Here is a 23,371-nt window from a genome sequence, read left to right as displayed (position 1 = left end):
GATATATTCCCTTTCATTTTCCAATTCTTTTTGGATCATTCCTAATATTCTGCTTGCTCTTTTAATCACCACCACACATTAAATGGAGGATTTCAATGCATTCTCCACAAGAACTCCAAAGTCCTTTTCCAAAATGGTGATTCCCAATATAGAACCCAGCATTACAAGCCTATATATGGGATTATTTTTCCCCTATGTCTATCACGTTGCACTTTTCCTCATTAAATTTCTTCTGTCATTTAGATGCCTATCTCCTAGTCTCATAAGCTTCTTCCTCAATTCCTCGCAATCCATTGCTGTCAAATAATTTTGTGTCATCATGTCATTACCTTTTCCAGATCATTTATGAACACTTTAAACAGCACAGGTCACAGTACTGATACCTGTGGTACTCCATTAAATTACCTTTCTCCATCTGAAAACTAATCATTTAGTCTTATCTTTGTTTCCTGTCTTTTAACAGCTTCTAGTCCACAATAGGACAATGACCCATATATGATGACTTTTTAATTTGCTGAGTCATTTAATGACTTCTGAAAATCCAAATATACTATATCATGCAGCTCACATTCACAAACATTTATTTACACCTTCAAAAAAATCTAAAAGATTAGTAAGACTTCCCTTTCCTAAAACCATGTTGACTCTTCCCCATTAAGCCACATCTATCTATATGGCCACCGATTATTTTTTTTTTTAAGAATAGCTTCTGCTATTTTACCTATGCCGACGTTAGGGTCACAGGGTCTATAATTTCCATGATCACCTCGGCACCCTTTGTTTTATGTTGATTTTTTTGTTTTGTTTTTTTAATCGGTGTCACACTGGCCACCTTCAATCTTTAGATATTGTGACTATTTTAGAATTACTGCTGGGCAGGCTAGATAGGCCTTTTTGGTCTTTATTCACCATCATTTATTATGCTATCATGAAAACTGTCGATTGTACGTTATAAAGGCGTGTACATTAGGCCCTCCTTAAAAGTCCAGGACCAGATATTTAGAATCCTGGTTGCAGGGCATTTCCCCTGTGAAGAGGGATAAAACACCAGGGCCCAGAGGGAAAGGGAAGCCCCAGATGTGAGGAGAAGCCAATAGGAACTTTGCTAAAACTACTTATCTGAAGGATACTGCATTATTGCTTGCAGCACTTCTGAGGCAAACAGGCTCTTGTTTGTTTGATCTTCTTCTGTAAATAATAAAAGTCTGAGAATAGCTGAGTCCAGTTTAGTCTGTCCTCCAGCAGCCAAAGATCACTCACTTTGGGGTACATTTTATAAAAAAGTACGCCAGATTTTATAAGAAACACGTGTAGCTGCGCGTATCTTATAAAATCTGGGGTCGGCGCGCGCAAGGGGGTGCACATTTGTGCACCTTGCACGCGCCGAGCCCTGAGCGCTGCCCGTTCCCTCCGAGGACGCTCCGAAATCGGAACGGCCTCGGAGGGAACTTTCCTTCCGCCTCCCCCCACCTTCCCCTCCCTCCCCCTACCTAACCCACCCCCCAGCCCTATCTACACCCCCCCTACCTTTATTCCCAAAGTTACGCCGGCTCAAGGCAGGCGTAACTCGCGCGGCCCAGCTGCTGGCGCACCAGGTTCCGGTCCGGGGGCTGGTCCGGAGGCCGCGGCCACGCCCCCGGGCCAGAACCACGCCCGCGACACGCCCCCCCCCCCAGGAAAGCCCCGGGACTTGCGCGCGCCGCCGAGTCTATGCAAAATAGGCTCAGCACGCGCAGGGGGGGTTTGGGGTAGGTTTTCAGGGGTTACGCGCGTAACCCTTTGAAAATCTACCCCATTATGTTTCATATTGAAACTGGGATATTCCTGCTCTAAGCATGTGCACCAAACCAAACTAAGCAACAAAGAAAGGAAGAAGAATTACATTTAATCAGCTTCTGTTCTAAAACAGCAGCACAGAGTAATGAACTGTGTTAACATTTTCTTGGGACAGAGGTACAGCTGCAGTTGCAAGGTAAAATACAGCAGGCCTAGGGGGTAGCCCAGGCTGGATAAGGGCAGGGGGGGGGGGGGAGGAGTCAGAGTGAGTCAGACAGGCTAGGATTTTTTTCCAATTTTACTTTTGGATAAAGCAAGAAAAACCTCTGTAGTGACAAGGTTTATTAACTAACATGGAACAATTAGTACAGACATTCGTTGAAGGGCAACAGCAATTAGACAGAGTGGTTCAAGTCCTACATGAACAGTTTAACCAGCTAGCACAAGCAGTGCAAGCCACCACAACCAGGACAACTTATTGCCTCCGGTGTTTAAAATGAAGTCAGGAGAAGACCTGGATGTCTTCTTAGAGGACTTTGAGAAATCCGGCTGCATGGTAGGCTGGCCAGAAACCACTTAGACCACTTAGCAAATTAATCTGCTTACAGGCAGAAGCCAAGCGGCTTTCCAGGCTGTCAACCCAAATGGGAGAGAGTCAGCTATTTGGAGCTTCAACTTGGTCACACAGCCAGTATCAGAGGTTAACGTTAATACTGGTAAGGTAGAATCTCCTAAGTAGGAGAAATGGAGTCCTTGAGGTGTCTGTACAATCAAGTAGCAAGGATACAGATATTTTCTCCTTTTGCTCACTGTGTGCAGAGAATAGGCATAAGAAGGAGTTGTGCCCTTATGGTAAAGAAGGGAACAAAGAACCTTTGGTGGAAAATAATGAAGATAAGCAGAACAAGTCCCACAGGCATGGAGGGAAACAGCACATTGTCAAAGATTGCCTCTGGCTGGAATAAGGAAAATGGAAATGCAAACAGGTGCATAGTCTAGCAAAGCTTCAGAGCTATAATTTTGTGGATATTTCTCATTAGGAAATTCAGGACTTTGTAGTTCCATTTAAGCTGGATGAGATCCCTACCCAAGCCCTGATGGATTTAGGGTGGAGGAAGATTTGTCAATAAGAAACTAGACCAGGAAAGATATGTTGATTTCAAGGTGGCCGCAACACTCGCTTCCATATATGGTGGCTAGCAACTATACCCAATCAGTCAGGTCTTATGGACGACTTCTGCAGGGCAAGCCTAAATAGAAGTGGGAATACTTCCCAATCTTCCATTCCCCGTGGTTCTGCGACACGACTATCCCCAGTTTGAAACTCTATGGGGCCAGCTTTTAGCCAGTCAGGCTAGCCCAGATTGTACCGAGACATCTCCTCTAGATACCATGCCACAGAATGCTGCAGATTTAAACTGCACGAAAGCAAACATAGTAGATCACAGAGTCAGCACCACAGAAGGGAATCAGAGAGCTCTCAGGATTTAAAGACTGGCCAGGACTTTACTGTTTCAGTTGTGCATAGTGACATGTATCAGAGACAGCCGTGGGTAGTACTAGAACACCTGATTACCAAAAAAGCTTGGGGAGATTAACCCTGGAAAGCTTAAGCAAGCTCCACTTGAAAGTAGCTCTGGAGTTGGGTCGGAAGCATGATCAGGGGGTTGGAGGGGAAGGTACACTCGAGCCTAGGGAACCCCACACCGAGCCTACACTCTGCAAGGAGAATAAATGATCAGTCCCAATTCAGATAGTGGCAGACACTCGACTGACAAAGTCAGGAGGTAAATAAAGACGTATACAATAGACCCTCCTTAAAAGTCCAGGACCAGATATTTAGCCTGGTCCACCTTAAGACAGGTACAAGGAAATCTTGGTTGCAGGGTGTTTCTTCTGGGGAGAGGATAAGACACCAGGACCCAGGGGGAAAGGGAAGTCCCAGACATGAGAAGGAGGCGGCAGGAGCTTTGCTAATCTACTTATCTGAAGGCTACTGCATTTCTGTTTACAGCACTGCTGAAGCTAGCAGGCTTTTGCTTGATTTTTGCCTGTAAATAATAAAAGTCTAACCTGAATCCAGTCTAGTCTGTCATTTAGCAGCCAAAAATCACTCATGCTGGAGAGTGGCTAATGTAATGCCAATCTTTAAGAAGTCTCCAGGGTAATCTGGGTAACTGTTGAATGGTGAGCATGACATCTGTGCCATAAAACTTTGTAGAAATTAATCTAAAGAATAAAAAATATTGAAGTTGTAGTTAGACATGTTTAATCCCATCCTGGGTGTGGACTGCTTCCCGATGGGGCCATAAAAGTATTTGGTTTAATCTTTGGGGTTGGAAACTTATCAGGCTAGCTTGAACATAGTCTCAAGTGGCGGGGAGGGGGGGGGGGAAGGGGGGGGAATTACTCCCAAGGCCCTGAGTGCTAAAGGTGACTCTTGATGTCCTTATTCTTGTCCCTCAGAGACAATTACCAAGGCTACCTGGGCCAATCGGAAGCTACCAAGATCACCTAATGAGATCACTTTAAGATTTGTGGATCCTTGTGTCAGACTGAGGTTGGTACAACCTACAGGAAGATAGTGTAGGTCCTTACTGCCAACTAGCGGGGCAGACAGTGCAGAGACTGAGCTGGAGCTTTTGCTTTACCAGCCCTTTTCCCCTCATATTGAGCCTTTGGGTTCTAGGGGCCAGCAGGTCATAGGTGGCAGTCTCTGAAGTGTATGCTGAAGAGTGGTTCCAATGTCAGGCTGCGGTTGAAGCAGGTGGCAAGCAAGGATCGTTAGTGGTCAGGCTGAAGTTGAGGTAAGCAGCAAGTAAGGATGGTCAGGTCACAGACTATGGTCGGTTCTGAGAATCGGTCAGAGCAGGCAGTCTGAGAGATGAAGGCGGCTGGACGAGGCTGAAGACAAGGAGCAGCAACTCGCACTCTAGATAGAGTTAACCCATTACCAAGGCAAAGTGTGAGAGGGAAGCCCTGTATAGGGCAGAGGACCAGACATCATCAGTAGGCACCACTGGAGTTTTCCCACCATGGACCCTTTAAGAAGGGCTGAATCCAAAGTGCAGCAGCATCTGGCCACAAACATTCTTGTCAGTAGTATCCTGCAACGTGGCCTGTCAGAGGTGTTGGGTGAGTGCACTGGCTCACGAGATGACCCCATGAGCCAGTAAACATAACACACTCAAAAATGGACTATCTTCTCTAACATTCTGCTCACTAGGGGGGAAAGAGGAAAGCCCCTGAAGTGGCCAATCCTGAATCCAAGAGAAAGGGAGCTGTCAGAAATGAATGGATAGTAGGCAGATGGGGAGAACCGGAAACTTGATGACATCAGGCAAAAACACCAAGGTGAGGAAGGATTCTGACTTAATCCTTCCTCATCTTAGTGTTTTTGCTACTGTCATCAAGTTTCCGGTTCTCCCCATCTGTCCACTATCCAGGAGAACGTCATTTCTGATAGCTCCCATTATCTTGAATCCAGAGTATTTTGGCTTAAGAAATTTGCTTGTCCATTCCTATGTGTGCCACAGAGAGCACCTTCTCATGTTTTTCTGTTCATTTTAACAGGTCTACCTCTCCTGCCACTATAATCCTGAGAATGGAGCGACCACTGAACAGAAGACAACTGGGGTCATGAGAGCCCTAGCCCATGGAACCAAAGCCAAGGTGGCCATCATCAAATTGAGAATCTGAAGGTAGTCCCAAGCTCTTGGGGCTCTCTCAGTGCAGCAAACCTCTGCACTAATGCATGATCTTGTCCACTCTCTCCAACATCAGGTATACTTGACCCACCTTTGTATCAAAAAGAGTTCCCAGATATTCCAAGGACTGTGTGGAAGACGTTTGCACTTTGCAAAACTGAACACCCCAGCCCAAGCCTTCTAAAACTTGGAGCCCTCTGTCGGATGCTAGAGTATCTTCTTGGTAAGACTTGGCCCTGATCAATCAATCGTTAGACAAGGATGAACCATGATGCCCTCTCTGCTCAAAAATGTTACCACAGCTACCATGATTTTGGTAAATATTTGCGGTCATGGCCAAGCCAAAGGGGATGTGAACTGACCTGAAAATGTTCTAGTAGGATACAGAAACAAAGATATCTTTGATCTTTAGTCTGATATTTACAGCAATGTCTACTGTTTACCAATGATGCACCAGTTATGAATTATGATAGCCATGCACAGGATAAATTCTGACAGGCCCAAAAACCCTGCTACAGCAAGAGAAGGACTTTTACCCAGGTGAGCTTTAAACTACCTTGTAAAAGTGGAAATTAAAGGCCTTGTTCCAAGGAATATAGAGGCTTTGTTTCCAGCAGTATAGAAGCGGTTATCAGATGTTCCTATTTGCTGTTCCTGTACAAATAAAGAAACCATACAGAAGAGATAATGCGACTTAAGATCCCCACCTTTGCAAAGAAGAGCAGCTTTGGGACAATGCTGACACTCTGACGCAGCTTTGGATGACTACGTGACAGTTTCTTCCCCAAAGAAAACTGGGGGAGGGGGGGGACCCAGCCAATGTGGCAGCACCCCCCCCCCCAACCGAAGCACAGAAAAGACCCTCAATGTGGCAAGAGACCTAGTTCAGTGGTTCTCAACCTTTCTAATGCCGTGACCCCGCAATACAGTTCCTCATGTTGCGGTGACCCCTCGCCCCGCCCTCACCCCGTGAGGGTGGGGTGAGGGCGGGGCTTTGGTCATATGGGGGCAGGGTTATGGATGGGGTTGGATTTTAGTGCACACTTATCATTTAATTATGTCATTTATAATGTGAATGTAACTCAACTCACCATAGGTTCTCACATGCATGGCACACTGACCCATGATCGTCACGGGGCTAGATGTAAAAGTACAGTTTGTATCCACAGGAACCCCCCTGACCCACAATAATGGATGTAAAGCAGAATTATGACATTCCCCATACAACTCACCCTACAAAAAAGATATTCTGGTTCTAGTGACATCTCAGTAACAGCAACTCAAACTTCTTCTATTTCCAGGCTCAATAGCCCTACTTATGAAAAGACAGCAGTTTACCACCATGCATGTCCTCTGAGAAAACACAACAAATAAGACCGATACAAACGCTTACATGCTAGCAAAATATCTCATCTCGGTAACAGACACAGAACCGACCTAACATACTCCCAGGATCTGTAGTAATGCACATAAACTAATCCGCACACAGTTACACCTGTATTATGGAATACACTCAAACAGGAGCAAACCCTATCTATGAAAAGGCAACACTACAAATATTAAATCAGGTCCTAAAAACCAATACACCTCTTATTAGGAAAACAGAACTAGCAAGCAGCTATAGATCCCCACACAGAAATAATTGTAAAAACTATACTAATAAGCAGAATAAATGTTCAAAACAGCTATGAACATCCAACAATTAAAAACGCATAAAAACTATTAAACATTCTCCAACACCAATAAAATATTTCAAAAAAGCAGACATCACACAATTAAAATGGCAGTCAAGAAAAATAAACTTAAAAAGCCACCTTTACTTACCCCCTCCAGCAGCTCTCCTACTCCCCTTCCCCTGCAGGCCGTGGCACTCACCAGAAGCAGCAGTAGTAGAAGCTAAGCTCTATAACTTATGGTCCTCTTCCTTAGTGCCCATGTCTCTCACACACACACCACCATACAAGTCATGCCCCCATGACCAGTTTCTGTCTCTCACACACCAATCATCTCCCCAAACAGTCTTTGGCACACACACACCAGTCACCTTCCTGAACAGTTTCTCTCATGCCATACACACACACACCCACACAGGCTTCCCACTCCCGTGTTCTACTTACATATACGGGCTTCTCACTCTCATAATCACTTTCTCACACACACACACACCAGTCACCTTCCTGAACAGTTTCTCTCATGCCATACACACACACACACACAGCTTCCCATTCCCGTGTTCTACTTACATATATGGGCTTCTCACTCTCATAATCACTTTCTCTGTCTCTCTCTCTCTCACACACACACACACACACCACACACAACACCTCACTCACTCACCAGTCTCTCACTCCCCATGCTTGTTCTCTCCACATGCACAGGCTTTTTCATTCCCATAATCACTTTCTCTCTGTTACACACACACCAGTCTCTCTCATTTCCATGCTCACTCTCCACGTGCACAGGCTTCTCATTCCCTGATCACATTCTCTCATATTCACACACACAAACACACCAGTCTTTTTCTCTCACAACACACCATCACCTACCAAGCAGTCTCTCTCATGCATGCACACTCACCCTGGTTTCTCACTCCCATGCGGGGCTTTCACCCCTTCTTCACCCCCCACACACCAGGCTTCTTACGCCCATGCTTTCTCACATACCCAGACTTCTCACTTCCATGCTTTTTTCTCTCTCTCACACACACACATCAGTCACCTCCCTGACTAATGTCTTCACACTCTCACATACACATCAGTCATCTCCCTGAGCAATCACTTTCATTGTCTCTCACATACACACACACATGAGCTCTCTGACCAGTCAATCACACACAGGCTGGCTGGCTGCTTCTCTCTCTTTCTCTCACTCACTTCCTCTTCTCCCCCGAGCACAAATGGGAGCTGCAGCAGCCTCCGCTGGCCAAGAAAGAAGAATCCCATCGGCCGCGGGAGGCTCATGCTGCTGTCTCCCTTCTCCATTACCAGCTGCTTCTATTGACTCGGGGACCGATGCTTGCAGCCGCTGCTGCTACTTTTTCGCGCGGCTCTCTCTCTTCCCGCGCACCACGATTCACTTCCTGTTCCGGGTCACGGGAGGGGGGGGGCAGGCGCAGGAAGAAAGAAAAGCGCCCAGCCGCGGGTGCAGAGCTTCTTCTAGCGCTGCTGCCGTTCCCGCTGGGCTTGAACGGGCTGACAGCCCAGCGGCAACGGCAGCGGGAGAGACCGGGAGCGCGCGACCCCTGTGTTTTGGGCGTTCGACCCCCGCCGGGGTCGCGAACCCATAGGTTGAGAACCGCTGACCTAGTTTTAAACTGCTACTTGGAAACCTGAACACTTGACTGAGACCTGCAGCTGAATCCCAAGCCAGCAGGTCTCCTCCTGGCAATCAGGCTCCTGAATTGCACAGAAAGCCTGATTTTAAAACAAATTTAAGAATTCCAGTGTAAATTCCTAAAACAATCTATTGCCCCAGCCTAAAAAAAGTATTTTAACTGCATCTTCCATGGAAGCCAGAACTGGAGAGTCTCTGAAATTCCCTTGTGGCTTTGAAGAATGCTGAAGTTCAGAAACTAACCATAGGTGAAGTTATCAACATGGCTGCCATTCCCACCAAAAACATTATTCCAGAGGGCCAACAAGTAATCCTGTATGTGGCACAGGCAAGAGCTCCTTTCCAGTAGCAAGACCTCTAAGACCTCAGAGGAATCCCTGGGATCTCCCCTGACTAGACACAGTGGTCCTGCGACAGAAGCAGCAGCACACCTACAGCTGCAGGCCCTTGCAACAGTATCCATGCTCAGATTTTTCCCCAGAATGGGCTTGGCACCTCCTCCAAAACAGTGTGGTATGGTAATCACCAGAGCCAGCTAAAAAAACAAAATGCACTTACAAGAGGTCTCTTCCCAGCCTCTTTGCTCCATATCTGCCCCATTTCAAACAGCCTGTTTTGTCTTCCTTTTTTTCTTTTTCAAACTGCTCTGGAGTAGAGTGGTGGGGGGAGGCAGTGAGGAGGATCTCAGCAAGAGCTGAAGTTTCTGCCTTTTTTTTTTTTTATCTTTTTTCTTTCGCACAGAAAACTTGATGCAGACTCCTTTTTCAATTTTTAAACAAGCTTTATTCATAAAGCCCTGAAAAGGAAAGCAGTATTACGATCAGAGGACTTAAAACCCAAAGGAGGAAGGTGGCTAAAGGCCAAGGCGGGGGGCACAGAGGGAAACAAGTAATGGATTTCACTGACCACATAAAAGAGTAAACCTACAGCTGGATCGCCCCCCAATCCAGAAGCCCCTTAAATGCCCCCTGGAGCCTCCTGGTGCAAAGACATGCTCAACCAGGGTGTGGATCAGCCCCCAAAGACTATTCCCCTAGAAAGCAGCCAATTTCTCTTCCAAATTCCTATTAGTTGATCCAGACCAGGCTTCAGTTTTCAGCAAGGATGCTTGCCTACCATCTGCTGGATACAGAATACTGGCAGTTTGCAATCAATATAGGACCTGTAAGGCACAACATAAGTAAAACCTGCTGTTCTGTCTCTACCTACTGGGCTGGAAGCATAAACCTATGCATCTGGACTGGTCTGGCTGGCTGAAGAGGAAACATATTTTGGAGCCAATACACTTTGACCCTAAGAAGGTGGGATGGTTGTAGAGAAGATGACTGTCATGGAAGCCTAATCACTGGCTAGTATAGTGTGATCCTGAAGAATTAGGTGTATGAGCAATCTTCCCCTCCAGCCATCCAAGAGGATTTACAATCAGACAAGCAAACCATAATGAGGAGTGGGATAAAAACAGAGACCAAATATATGGTAGGAAACATTTGGCAAAAAAAACAAAAAAAAAAACCAACTGTTTTTGGTATAGAGTACCACAATTTAAAACACAGTTGTTGATCATAAGTTTACATAACCCTGGCAGAATTTGTAAGGCGTTGTAGCATTTTAAGAAACATGAGTGATCATGCAAAACACCTTATTGTTTAATGATTGTGCTATTCTGTGATGCATAATATTTAATTTGAAAAACATTAAAATAACAGATGTGAATCATCAAATATTGGAGAAGCCCAACCGGCCACGTTGATTATTCCTTCTTGTTGAATACTGATCGAGATTGGGTTTTAAGGCTCTATTTCAGGAATATTAAAGAGAAATTCTATCAGTTAAATGTGAGAATATTTCCTGATGTAACTAAAGAACACAAACAAGGAGGAAAAACAGTTTTGTAATGAGGGCCAAAGTTTCTGCAGATGGGAGCCTTGTTTTAAACTAAGGTTCCCATGTAAATGCTGTGTATCTTATCAAAATGTTAAGTATTGCTTTTTTCAACCTTCCACACTTAACTAAAATTTATAACAGATAGAACTACGGATGAAATCTCTGGTTTAGCTACCCCATAGAGATTTGCGGATGATCTCACAGATTAGTAATTTAACTCCCCAGGTTGGATGCTTTGTAATTTCTTTGAGGATAAAATTTATGAAAATATATATAACCTTTGAATTTCATATATGATCTACTCCTCCTATTGTGGACTTTGAAAATTATGGGTTAAGTACAAATTTATTGTATTTTTCTTATTTCTTCTATATATAGAACTTTGTTTAAACCATATGATGTAAAGTTATCAAAAATTTCTTGATTATATAATTTGAAAAGTTGACAAACAAAAAATAAATAAATAACAGCCGTGTTTTGTCTGATCACTCGTTTTCTTAAAATACTACACATCTTACATATTCTATAAACTTATGAGCACAACTAAAATCCAACAATCAATAGGGAGACCCACCTGGATCAATTATGCATGTTTGCACAGATCTCTTCACCAGTCTTGGATAGTCTCTGAAGTAAAAATCTGTATACTGTTCCAAATTTAGGTCTCTGTAAGGAAGGAGAAATGTTAGAAAGGAGAAAAGGACACAGTCCAACAGTGGCATAAAATGCTGCAATTAAATGTTCCTTGGATTTTGAAATGGCTCTGTTCCACGTCATTAGTGTATAACGGAGGAAAATATGATTCTTACTATCTTTCCCTAATTTCAGACCATTGCCTTTTTAATATTATACAAATATGTTGAATTTAACCACAAATTCTAGACTCCAAATAGGAGACTTCAGCTATACCTCTGCTATTATGGAGAGGCATTTAATCCAGTACGAATACATGTCTGCAGCAAAATTTAGTAAATTATAATTATCAATGCATTCAAAGCTTTGTGGTAACACATGGAAAGGGCAAAACAAAAAAGCAAGACAACAAAAACAGGCTTGGATAGAGTTGGCCCAGTGGCAGGGCTGTGTGCTGCCATGCAGAGGACATGGGTTCATGTTACAAAGTCCAAAACTCTGCTTCTTGGGCAGCCCGGGAATGTTGCAGAGTCAGCGTTTACAGCACCAGGGATTCCAAATCCTTGCTCAACAGCAACCCTTACTGAACAGACTCAGACTTAATATCACATTCAAGAGAAAACCGTGGTCTGAGGCTCCCCTCCTCCTCCCCAACAGAGGAATGTTACTGGAATATGTGGAATAAATAAATTGGGAGGGAAATAAAATAGGGTAAAAACCTCAGGTAGTTGCAAACTAAGGGGCCAATGCAATAAAGTCACGTAGAAAGCGGGCGCTGAACAGTCAGCGTCCACTCTCTTAATGCACCCCAGGTGCCCCCAAGGGGGGGGGGGGGGCGCCATACAATATTAAAATTAGGGAGTCACGATAGCAAGGAGGCACTAGGGTCGCTTGTGCGACCCTAGCACCTCCATGCTAACGCGAACCCAATTGGTTTTCGTGACCACCATACGCCGGTCACGAAAACCAACGCCGAGTTTATCGTCATCGGTTTTCCTTACTGGTGGACAGCCACGAAAACAGACGCCGATAAACCCGGTGTTGGTTTTCGTGATGGCCGTTCGCCGGACCCGCAATAAACTTGGCGTCAGTTTTCATGATGGGTGCAACTGTCAATTTTTTTTTTTTTACTTTTATTTCTTTTATTTTTCATCCTACTTAATATCACAATGATATTAACGATATCATGTAGGAGGCAGTATAGAAAAGCAGTTTTTCCTGCTTTTCTGGACTTTTGTTTGATGCACACAGCTATTAACGCCTGCCCCAATAAGGCGTTAAAAGATGACAGTTAAATGTGTGTCCAAGACGCGCTTTTTTTTTTTTTTGCATTGGAAGTGAATGCCTAATAGCCTCATTCACATGCATTTGCATGTGATGATCGCTATTAGATTCATTCCGTATTGGATGCGCGATGAATATGCGCTTATCACCTAATTGCATTACAGGATTAATTAGCACCTATTCTACCTACATCCGACTGCAGGTTAACAGTGCGCTCGGCTCAGCGCAACGCATTGCATCGGCCCCAAGGTCTCATGGCATCATAGTCCAATTGAGACCATCGCTTATGGAGTCAGAAACCCAAAGGAATAGGAGGAAGCCCAAAGTAATAGGAGGAAAATGACAGGGCCAAACCCACCCTCCCTCAACAAGCAAAAAGCCAAACAAGCTGACTAGAATAAGGATTGATACTGCATAACCAAACTTCTATGCTTAAAAAGAAATGCATCTTTTTGCCGAGTCAGATAGAAAGAGCCAGGCAGACTGGATGGACTTATATATGGACATCCTTATCTCAGAGGAAATGTGAAGTTCTTCCTTGCTAATAGGGTGATGAGATGAGTGGAGATGTCTGGAACAGCCTCATGGCAAAGGTGGTGGAGACCAGCACAGAAATTGAATTTAAACATGCTTGAACAAGTAGAAAGGGAACAGATAGAACAAGGTTGAGCCTGATCATTTCATTATATTTAGTTTGACTTCTCTTGGATTGTCCCTTGAAAATCCAAGAATGAATCACTGAAGGATATTTTAAGACACTTATACACATCTTTTTCATATCCCCTTATGTTAATCTATTTCCAAAGTATGAGCCTAACATCTGTGACCACTCGGTATAGCAAAAAAAGGAAAACTGGTTCTTTTTTTTTTTTTGTATATAAAAGTTTTATTGTCAATCAAAGCTACAACATCAGAAAAACAGAACAAAAACCTTGAACATGTATCAGAACCCGAATACTAATGAAATCGTGGTTTCCACGCACAGAAAAACAAACCTCAATTGACCAATTTTATACAGTGTATAAGTATACCCCATCCCCAAACCCACCCCCCACCCTCCCACACACCGGGACATCGAGATACAATTGGGCAAAAGAGGAAAAATGAGAGTAAAAGTAGAAGGATTAGAGAAGATAAGGGTAAGTAGGACAACGGTTAGAGGAAAATTCCTCAGTTTATCCGGAGCGAGGTACCCAAACTAAATGATCACGTAGGTACATGAGAAAGGATAGGGAAATACCAAAGTCCAAGAAACACCAGTAAACGCCAGGGAGCCATAATGATGCTCAAAGGCAAGGGACATGGGGAGCTGGAAGTGCCTGAGAGCCAAGCCATTGAACATAATGAACCCATATTTTCTCAAAAATACTCATGCGATCTCTAAGAACAGCAGTAAGGTCTACTGAGTTGATAAAATGTGTGTAACCTATGTTGTATTTTAGCCAGGCTCGGCACTGTGGCCCCTTTCCAATGTAGTGCAATTTCAGATCGAGCTGCAATAAAAACATGTGTCAAAAACCTCTGGGTGTGTTTGTTGTGTCCGGGAACTGGAAGGCCTAAGAGCACATGCCAAGGCTCAGCTGCTATCGGGTCCGGAACAAACATGGACAACCAATCGAACACCTCCCGCCAGACTATAACAATCTTCTGGCATTCCCACCATAGATGATAATAGGTGCCGGTAGTCCCACACCCCCTCCAACAACAGTCCGATAGGGATGGGACGATATTTATGTAATTGGACCGGAGTATAATGCCACCTATATATAAGTTTATAACAGTTTTCCTGTAGGACCCACCGACACTGAGCATTTATGAGCAATAGTATATATAGCGTCCCAGTCCTGATCGTCCAACTGACACTGAAAGTCCCGGTCCCACAGACCACGATGTCGGGGGGGGATCCCTTGCTATTCCATTAAGAATGCCATACACTTTAGAGATAACACCTCGTATGGTGGACGCATTCTTGCAATAGGTTTCAAAGAGGGTACCCTTTAATTTTAAGTCACGTCCATGAAGTCCCCGCTGAACAAAATAGTACAGCTTAGCATAATGCAAAAAATCTATCTCAGGCAAAGTGTACATTGAGCAAAGCTGATCCCGAGTCATAAGAGGACCCTAGCTGTTGGACATGGACAGACGAATAATGCCCCTATAGACGCCCACTGAGTCAAGGCCGCCGAGTTATCCTGGATAGAATATACTGTGTTAGAGCGGCATATGCGTCATTATAGTGTATTTCTCAGGACCCTACAAGCGCGAGCTTCCAAGTGTGCCAAACACGAAGAGTCCGTGCGGAGCGCAAATGGAAAATAGAGGAGTGGTCCCCATGTTACTTAGGTTGCCAGGGCAGCGCAGAGAGGGGAAAATTCCCCTAGAAGTGATTGTTCTAAATGCACCCATTGTGGTATGTCACTAGTGCGATGGATAGCAACCAGAGTTCGCAGTTGCGCAGCTGAGTAATACCATAATAAATTCGGGTAAGTTAAGTAACCACCCCCCCTGAGTTTTGGACGAGTACAACGTGGTCCGCGCCAACCCTCGGGGGTCGCTTGCCCCCAAATATAGCTACACAAAATTCATTGCCATTGTTTGAGTACACTGGTGGGTAAGTAAATGGGAATAGTTGTAAAGAAGTATAAAAAATCTGGGAGAACATTCATCTTAATGACAGCCAGGCGGCCCAACCAGGAATGCATTTGGTTCTGCCAGCTATGTAATCCTTCAGTATTTTTTTATATGAGAGATCATAATTCAGGGAGAATAACTGACTGTTGGAGGATACCAAACGAACCCCCAAGTATTTCAAAGCAGGCTTGGCCCATTTAAACGGAAAGGCTTGTTCTATCAGATGTACCTCTGAAGGTAATAGGGTTAAATTTAGAAGTTCTGATTTATCATAGTTCACTTTCATCGCCGGATACTGCAGTGAACCCCGACCCAACTCTGTCATAACACCCCTAAGTGATGTTTCCGGATCAGTAAGGGTGAACATCACATCATCCGCAAAAAGGGAGATTTTAAATGACGATCGCCCTTCTGTACCCCCACTATGTCCCTGGATTCCCAAACGGTCGTTGTAAAAGGTTCTAGGAACAGAGCGAACAAGAGAGGGGACAGTGGGCACCCCTGTCTAGTTCCCCGGTTAATGGAAAAAGATGTACCATAACCCCCATTTGCCTTTACCCGAGCCGAGGGGTGGTCGTATAATTTCGCCAGCCAAGACATAAAGGAGGAGCCAAATGCCATGGACTGCAAGGTTTTAAATAAGAAGGGCCAGTGAACCAAATCAAAAAGCCTTCTCGGCGTCTAGTGAGAGAAGGACCGCTGGCTGTCGATGAATGTGCACCAAATCAATAATGTCCACTATCCTCCTGACATTGTCCGCCGCCAGGCGGCCTGGCACGAAACCCACTTGGTCATTGTGCACTAAGTTAGGCAAGACCCCATTAAGCCCATTAATCCGTACAGCTAAAACTCTGCCAACAATTTAAGATCTATGTTAATTAGCGAGATGGGTCTGTAAGAGCTGCATTAGTGGGATCCCTACCCGGTTTTGGGAAGCACTGTTTATACCTGCGGTATTGGAAATCACTACCGAGAGTGGCACCCTGTAAGAGAGAGTTAAAGGAGTCCGTTAAGGGAAGCCCACCAATATATGCGCAAATTTGCGATAGTAAGTGCCCGTGAATCCGTCGAGGCCCTGGGGCCTTGCCTGGCTTTAAGCGTGTGATAGGCCTGGAGGACCTCCGTCCTGGTCAATGGGCTTGTCTAAATATGCCCTCTGCGAGTCCGTGGAGAGTGGGTAACTGGACCGAACGGAGATAGTCATCAATAGCAGCGTCAGCACCATGCTGTCAGGAGCATACAACTGGGCATAAAATTTAGTAAAAGCTTGCCGAATACCATCGGAAGTGGTGATGGGAGACCAGTCCCTAAATCTAATTTCTCAATAGTTGTCTGGGGCCCGAGCTGCATGCAGCCTATGCGCAAGATAGCGCCCCGCCTGGTTACCCCCCTTCAAAAAACTGTTGCTTTAATAAAAGGAGACGGTGACTGATAGCTTCATCGTCCAGAGAGCTAATTGACTCTTAATGTGTAATATGCGGCGATAGATTGATTGGGAGGAGGGTGGCAATATGTTGTTTAGTTAAGGCTTCCAGGTCAGACAATAAAGTAAGCCTTGAAAGGGCCCTAGTTTTATTACAATGGCAGCCTGAGACAAAAAGTGTCCCCTCATAACAGCCTTAGAACACTCCCATAGAATAAGGGACCAGTATCCTCAGTAGCATTCTCCTGGAAGTAATGTTGCAGATGGGATTCCATTTTAGTGAGAAACCCCTGATCTTTAAGGAGACTCTCGTTGAGTCGCCATGGCCAGTACCCTTGATCTGAATCTTGGAGGGCAACCTCAATCCATATAGGAGCATGAATCAGACCAGGTGATGGGGTCCTATCCCCGTCTGGAGTACTCTGGCCTGAATCTGCACCGAAACAAATAAATAGTCGATTCTGGTATAGCTGCCATGGGGATTAGAATAAAAGGTGTAGGATCTAGAATGTGGGTAGCGTTGCCGCCAAATATCAACAACGCACCATTTTGTTCAAGAAGCGACACCATCTGGTACGAAATCTAGTGGCTGGCCCCCGCACCAGTACACTATGGTCCAACTTAGGAAACAAGGTGGCGTTGAAATCGCCACCCAGGACAAGGTCCCCCTCTAAATGTTGTTGTAAAGACGGTCAAGTGAGCTTAGAAACGCCACCTGACCCCGTATTGGGAAAATAACGTTAAGGAGAGAAATAACACTGGTGCCCACCCTGATCTGTAGAAAAAATATACCTGCCCTGTGGGTCGGAAATGGTAAGCAGGACTTCATGCACACAGGTATTAGAAATCAGTATCCCCACTCCCACATACAGTAGAAAAGTTGGGAAATGTCAGCAGCCGCTCATGGTGCTTGCGCACATGAGTCTCCTACAGGAAAGCTACTCCTACTTTCTGACGCTGGAGCTCCCTAGCAAGTAACGAGCGCTTTCGAGGGGTGTTCAGCCCTTTCACATTAAGTGAGAGAATCTTAGTAGCCATTAGTCATAGGGAGACAGCAAACCAAGAAAAATAGTGAGAGTTCCCCAACCCATTGCACATACCAAAGAAAAAGGAGGTACCCCCATCCAATCCCTCACCATCCAGAATACAGAGAAAGAACAAATGCCCCTGTGTGTGTCCCCGTATTACACCATATCCCATCATCCGCCCCAGGGATACACAGAAAATGGGAGCCGCGGCCTCCAGATATACAGCAGTTACAAACCCCCAAAACCCTCCCTCCCCCTAGCCCGCAGCTAGGGCACAAACAAGAACCTGAACAAGAAACCCACATGCATACCAAAAATGTAGTGTGCCAGAAGAAACCACACACTCAGCACAGCATAGTAAAAAGAAAAAAGTCTCTGGAAGAAAGTCAGTCCAAGAACAAGTACCAAGTCCACACCTCTGATATAAAGCAGCAACACAGAAGTGAAACCCACAAGCGTAGAAGAAACTGTCCAAAGGAGAGGTCACCCCTAGATCCTTCTGTGGGGAGCGACGAACATCCGACTGCCTCCTCAGTCTCATTCCCTCCCCTTTTATCTGCTCGTTGCCATCGAGGGGTGGCATCCAGCTTACCCAGGGGCACCGCCATCTTGGGGACCTGAAAAGTGGCTGGAATTTGTGCTTTTTGAAAGGCTTCTGCGGCATCCGCCAATGTTTTTAATCCTATAGGTAACTCCTTGAGCTTGAAAAAGCAGTCCAAAAGGAAAAGTCCAGCGGATACTTTATATCCTTGGAGCGCAAAGCGGCTGTGGCCTCTCGCAAGGCATACCTTTTCTGAAGGTGTGGCGGGCGCAAGATCTTGAAAGACGGAGATGGGCAGGTTGCGCCATTGTATTTCCTTCTGGGAGCGAGAAGCAGCATACACCCTCTCCTTTATCAGAAAGCTATGGAAGCAGATGACTAAGTCACGGGGCTGCTGGTCCCGGCGCTGACCCCAGCGCGCGGTGCGCACCGCTCCAAGCGCACCTCTGGGGGGTCGGCCTGTGAGGTAGCTGTGCCATCCAGGCCTCCAAGGAGCAAGTGCTGGCAAATTTGGGTAGCAACAAGCGCCGCGTCAGAAAATTCAGGAGTTTTCAGGTACACCCCTTATACGAAGGTTAGGGCCCTCCTGTTTCTATTTTCCAGGTCCTCCAATTTTCTCCTGCAGCTCTAAATATCAGTTTGAGGCTTGGGTACCCCTGAGTTTGTAGCGAGTTGAGGGCCTCACCATGAGAGTCAACCCGGGTCTCCAGGTCATCAACCCTGTTCCCCAGAGCAGCCAAATCTTCTTTAAATCTGCTACCGACGCCATAATGGTCCTGTTTATGCTGTTTCATATCCTTTCTGAGGTCCATAACCATTGCCGTACCTCTGTTCGTGTAAGGTAATCAGCTTGTCGAGGCAGCAAGCCCCGCCGGGCGCCATCGCGCGCGTGCTCCTCGGCCTCCTCACCGTCCCCCTCGCTGAAATCGCCCGTCAGAGGCGCCATCTTGCTCTGGATCCGGCGGTAGTTTATTGTATGAAAAGTGCCGAAGATCGGCTGGCTTTCGCTTGGATGCCATCAAAAAAGGTATGCTGACCTTTAGGGACAAGTCTCCCAGGCAATTATGAAAAAAATCTACCCGGTTCGCTGCTTTTTTAGCGGGTGGGCGGGCTCGTGGGGGAGCGGAGCTCAAGAGCTATGCGTCTGCTTTCATCGGCTGCGTTAACCAACGCCACAGGAAACTGGTTCTTACCTACAACTTTTCATTCCTGAAGTAACCACATCAGTCCAGACAAGTGGGTTTTGCATCACTACCAGCAAATGGAGGCAGAGAACCAAAGACTTTGAGGCACTGCTAGAATAACAGAGTGCCACCCCGCAGGCCCTCAGCACTGACCTGTATCCAAGCCAGATTAGAGATGAACTACAGCTGAGATTGTGAAAATGAGGGGGAAAATCACTTAACGCAGAACAATAGAAAACCTCTGAACATAGCATAACCACTTCGAGGGAGAACAGAACAACCAGGTCAATTCTGAAGGTTCTGAAGGCTCTGAAAATGTACAACATGACAGTTCTTCCCAGAAAGTGTGACCTAAGATAGACTTGCCCCAAAGTTCTTGAGCAACACACACAGAGATGGGTCTCTGGACTGATCTGGTGTACTTCAGGAACAAAAATTAGCAGGTAAGAACCAATTTTCCTTTCCTGTTCATACCCTAGATCAGTCCAGACAAGCGGGATGTACCAAAGCAACCCTACACTGGGCAGGCTCGCGAAAGACCCCCAGCAACATGCTCTCGCCCAAGGACGCTGCAGAGCTTGAACATTCAACTGGTAATGGTGAGAAAGTGTGTAGAGACACCAACTGACGCTCAGCCCATGAGTTTGCCTGCGCCCTCGTAGAGTGTACACGCAAACCATTTTGGAATTCTCCTTCCTTTGCCAATGTAAGCCGAAACAATCGCATCCTTCAGCCAGTGCACTATTGTGCCCTTAGAGGTCTTGCAACCCTTCTTTGCACCTCCAAACACCACAAACAAATGATCCAATTGCCTAAAACTGTTGGTGCCTTTTAAATAACGCAACAGCGCCCGATGAATTTCCAAGCGATCGAGCTCCCTGGATTCCGACGATTCGTACGACCAATTCGGGAAAGGAGGAAGCTCTACTGGATGATTCAGATGGAAGGAAGAAACCATCTTAGGAAGAAATGAGGGAACAGTATGCAACGACACTCCCTCATCCTCAAAAAAACGCCTGCAGCTCCAAAATTCTTCAAGCTGAACAAATCGCCACCAGAAAAACTACTTTTAGAGTGAGGTACTTCAAAGTGGTCTTCCTCAATGGCTCAGAGGTCGTCTAAGAGGCCTTCCTCAACGGCTCAAAACGGAGGCCCGCAAAACACCCACTAGACTAAGTTCAGACTCCACGCAGGACACAACCCATGCACCAGTGGATGCAGATGCTTGACCCCCTTCAGAAACCTCACCACATCCAGATGAGAGGCCAACGACCTACCTCAGAGCTTGTCTCAGAGGCAACCCAAGGCTGCCACCTGAAACCACAGCGAATTATAAGCCAAGCCTTTAGAAAAGCCGTGTTGCAGAAAGTCCACCTGTGGAATATCCACTAGCAAATAGGTCAAGGCCTTCCTCCACACATCAGTTGTCGAACATGCTCCACACCTAGACATATGCCATAGATGTGGCTGGTCTCCTACCCTGAAGCAAACTGGAAATCACTGGCTATGAGTAACCTTTCCAATCACAAACGTCTCCACTCAAAGCCAAGGCACAAGACAGAAGTGATCCGCACAATCAGAGAAAATAGGACCTTGTCTTAACAGTCCTGTAGATGAGCCAACCTCAAGGGCCCAAAAAACTGCAAGCTGTACCAGATCCGTGAACCATGGATAGATACGACCAGAACCACTCAATTCAGATGTCTCTTGATGCATCGTAAACACCCGGCCTATTAGAGGCTACAGAGGAAACACAGAGAAGAATCCCTGCAGGCCAGGAAAGCTTTGTACATAAGGAGAACAAAATCTGTGGAAAATACCATGTCATCCACTTCATCTGACCCAGGGCTTGCCTAAGCTTCCCCTCCCCCCCCCCCCAAAGTCCTGTCTTTAAGGAAGCAAGCAACCGGCGACAATGGGGAAGGGGAATCTATGGGTTCTAAATCAGCCCTCCTCCTGGCAGACGCTTTCCCTCTGCCTGAAAGGCCCTCCAGAGCCACAGCAGAGTCCAACACAGGAGCCTGGGAATGCATGGCCCTGCGCCCGAGCTTGGTCCCCACCCGCCGAGGAACCTTCCCTGCCTGAGGCACAATTGCGGCATAAAGATGCTGAATTAAGCTGCCCCCGGAGCAACCCCACATGATCGGCAGCCTCTCCCACAAAGCAATCCCATCGTCGGCGCCATCTTGCACACATGCGGTCGGGCCTGCCTCACTCGCAGTTAACCATCACACACGGTCACGGGCGTGTGGGGGAAAACAGCCCAGCACAGCCTCTTGACTCCGTGAGCCCGATTGCTGACAGCCCTGGCCTCCACAAAGCTCCTTACCCAGCTCTGGCCTGCTCTGCACTGTGAGGGAATAGTCCAAAGCACTGTCACTTCTACTCCGCTTCATATTTTTTTTTTTTTTTTTAACTCTTAAAGAGTCAGGAACACCCCAGCAAGATGGTCACTCATCTGGGAAGAAGCCTTCAGGGAAGCAGAGGGAGCCAGCCCTCCACCTGGGTCGCCTGGCTATCAGCCCCAACCACAGGCCCACTGCAGGCTTGCCCAGCTCCACCTGAGGGATGGCCCACAAAGGAACGTAACACTTCAGGGGATTCTCCTCTTCCCTAACTTTATTCTTTTTCTTTTCTTTTTTTAAATGCCAGACAGCAGGTTTGCCACCTCTACCATCTGCTGGAGACAGAGAAATACTGAGGGACTGCAGGTGGCACTCTCGGTTATGTAGCAGTGCCTCAAAAGTCTTTGGTTCTCTGCCACCATCTGCTGGTAGGGATGAAAAATCCACTTGTCTGGACTGATCTGGGGTATGAACAGAACTGAGCTTCTAAATGCAGGTGCTTAAAATGTGGTTGGGGACAAGGTGGAGAAACGAACTTAGCCTGGTGCTGATTTCCAGTACTGGGAGCCTAACTGAGGCATTCAAAGTTAGGTTGCCCTATACCTGGCCTAACTATGGGAACCTCATTAAGGTACCTAAAGTTAAAAGTTAAATGCCTGTATTCAAAGAAATTTTCTATCTATGGAATCTATAGTATTTGAATATAGGCACTTAACTTATGTTTGAGCACTTGGTGCTTTTTAAATATTGGGCCTACAATGAATCTCCATTAGGAAAAATGCAGATTAAACACAAGGCCATACACAGGATTGCAGTCTCCTATTGTTTGTAAAGTTAAAGAAAGTGCCAGTTTTGACTATTAATTAACTAACTATCACAATTTTATTTTTTTCACTTTCGCAATATGCAACTGATAGAAAAAAAAAAATGATTTGTAGGAATTTGGATTTCAACTGACTTTAACCCTTTGCACTTAAGTGGATCCCAAACAGAAAGAGCCTGGTAATGACTGAACTAGCAAATTTTCAGTTCAAGTCCAGGTGCCTAACTCTTAAACTTGGGTGCCTAGATCTTTTGAATATCAGTTTCTCTGTGCATCCGACTGGCAAATCTTCTAGGCCCCACATTGACAATTACTCATTTATCAAATTTAGTATCTCTTCTCATCATCACTGTGGTTTGAACTGTTTTTATAATGTAATATTTTCTTATAAAGAACAAAAGAGAAACAGAGGGGGAATCCAGCTTAGATGGCACAGACTTTAGTGTTTCATGGACAGGGAAGAGATAAAGGATTACCTCGCCAGCTGAATTAGAACAAACAACAAGGGAGTGCATCTCCTCTCTCATGAGGCTGTTTAGCTTGAGATCTTCATAGACAAGATGAAGCACAGAGAAGAGGGCAGGAATGTGGCTAAAGAGGAGCGTGGAAGAATCCAAGCTGAGGCTGTATGGAAGTTCAGCTCTAGGGTGAGGAATTTCCAAAGGATCCAGGTGCAGAGCACTGGTCAGAAGGTGAGACTCAACATTTTGATGGTAGTCCGAATTCAGCAGGTATTCCCAGTCCTAAACAGCAGATACACCAGGAAAAAATGTAGTTAA

The 23,371-nt window shown here is 45.7% G+C and overlaps 1 long non-coding RNA gene across 2 annotated transcripts in view; it reads right to left on the bottom strand.

Annotated features, from left to right (window-relative positions):
* The window catches only part of LOC115087294, a 36,666-nt gene extending 13,578 nt beyond the window's left edge, over positions 1–23,088 (bottom strand). Inside the window, exons 1-2 of one of the 2 annotated variants that reach the window (XR_003855491.1) lie at positions 23,069–23,088; positions 11,275–11,366 (exon numbers count right to left, since the gene is read on the bottom strand). This is a non-coding gene — a long non-coding RNA (uncharacterized LOC115087294). Of the gene's footprint in view, positions 1–11,274; positions 11,367–11,609; positions 11,888–23,068 lie in introns of those variants that run through there. The other variant, XR_003855490.1, reaches the window with a different exon arrangement.
* Positions 23,089–23,371: the final 283 nt, after the last annotated feature.

The sequence above is a fragment of the Rhinatrema bivittatum genome, chromosome 3 (assembly GCF_901001135.1).
Source record: "Rhinatrema bivittatum chromosome 3, aRhiBiv1.1, whole genome shotgun sequence".
Classification (NCBI taxonomy): Eukaryota; Metazoa; Chordata; class Amphibia; order Gymnophiona; family Rhinatrematidae; genus Rhinatrema; species Rhinatrema bivittatum.
This window is presented reverse-complemented; position numbering and strand designations above follow the sequence as displayed.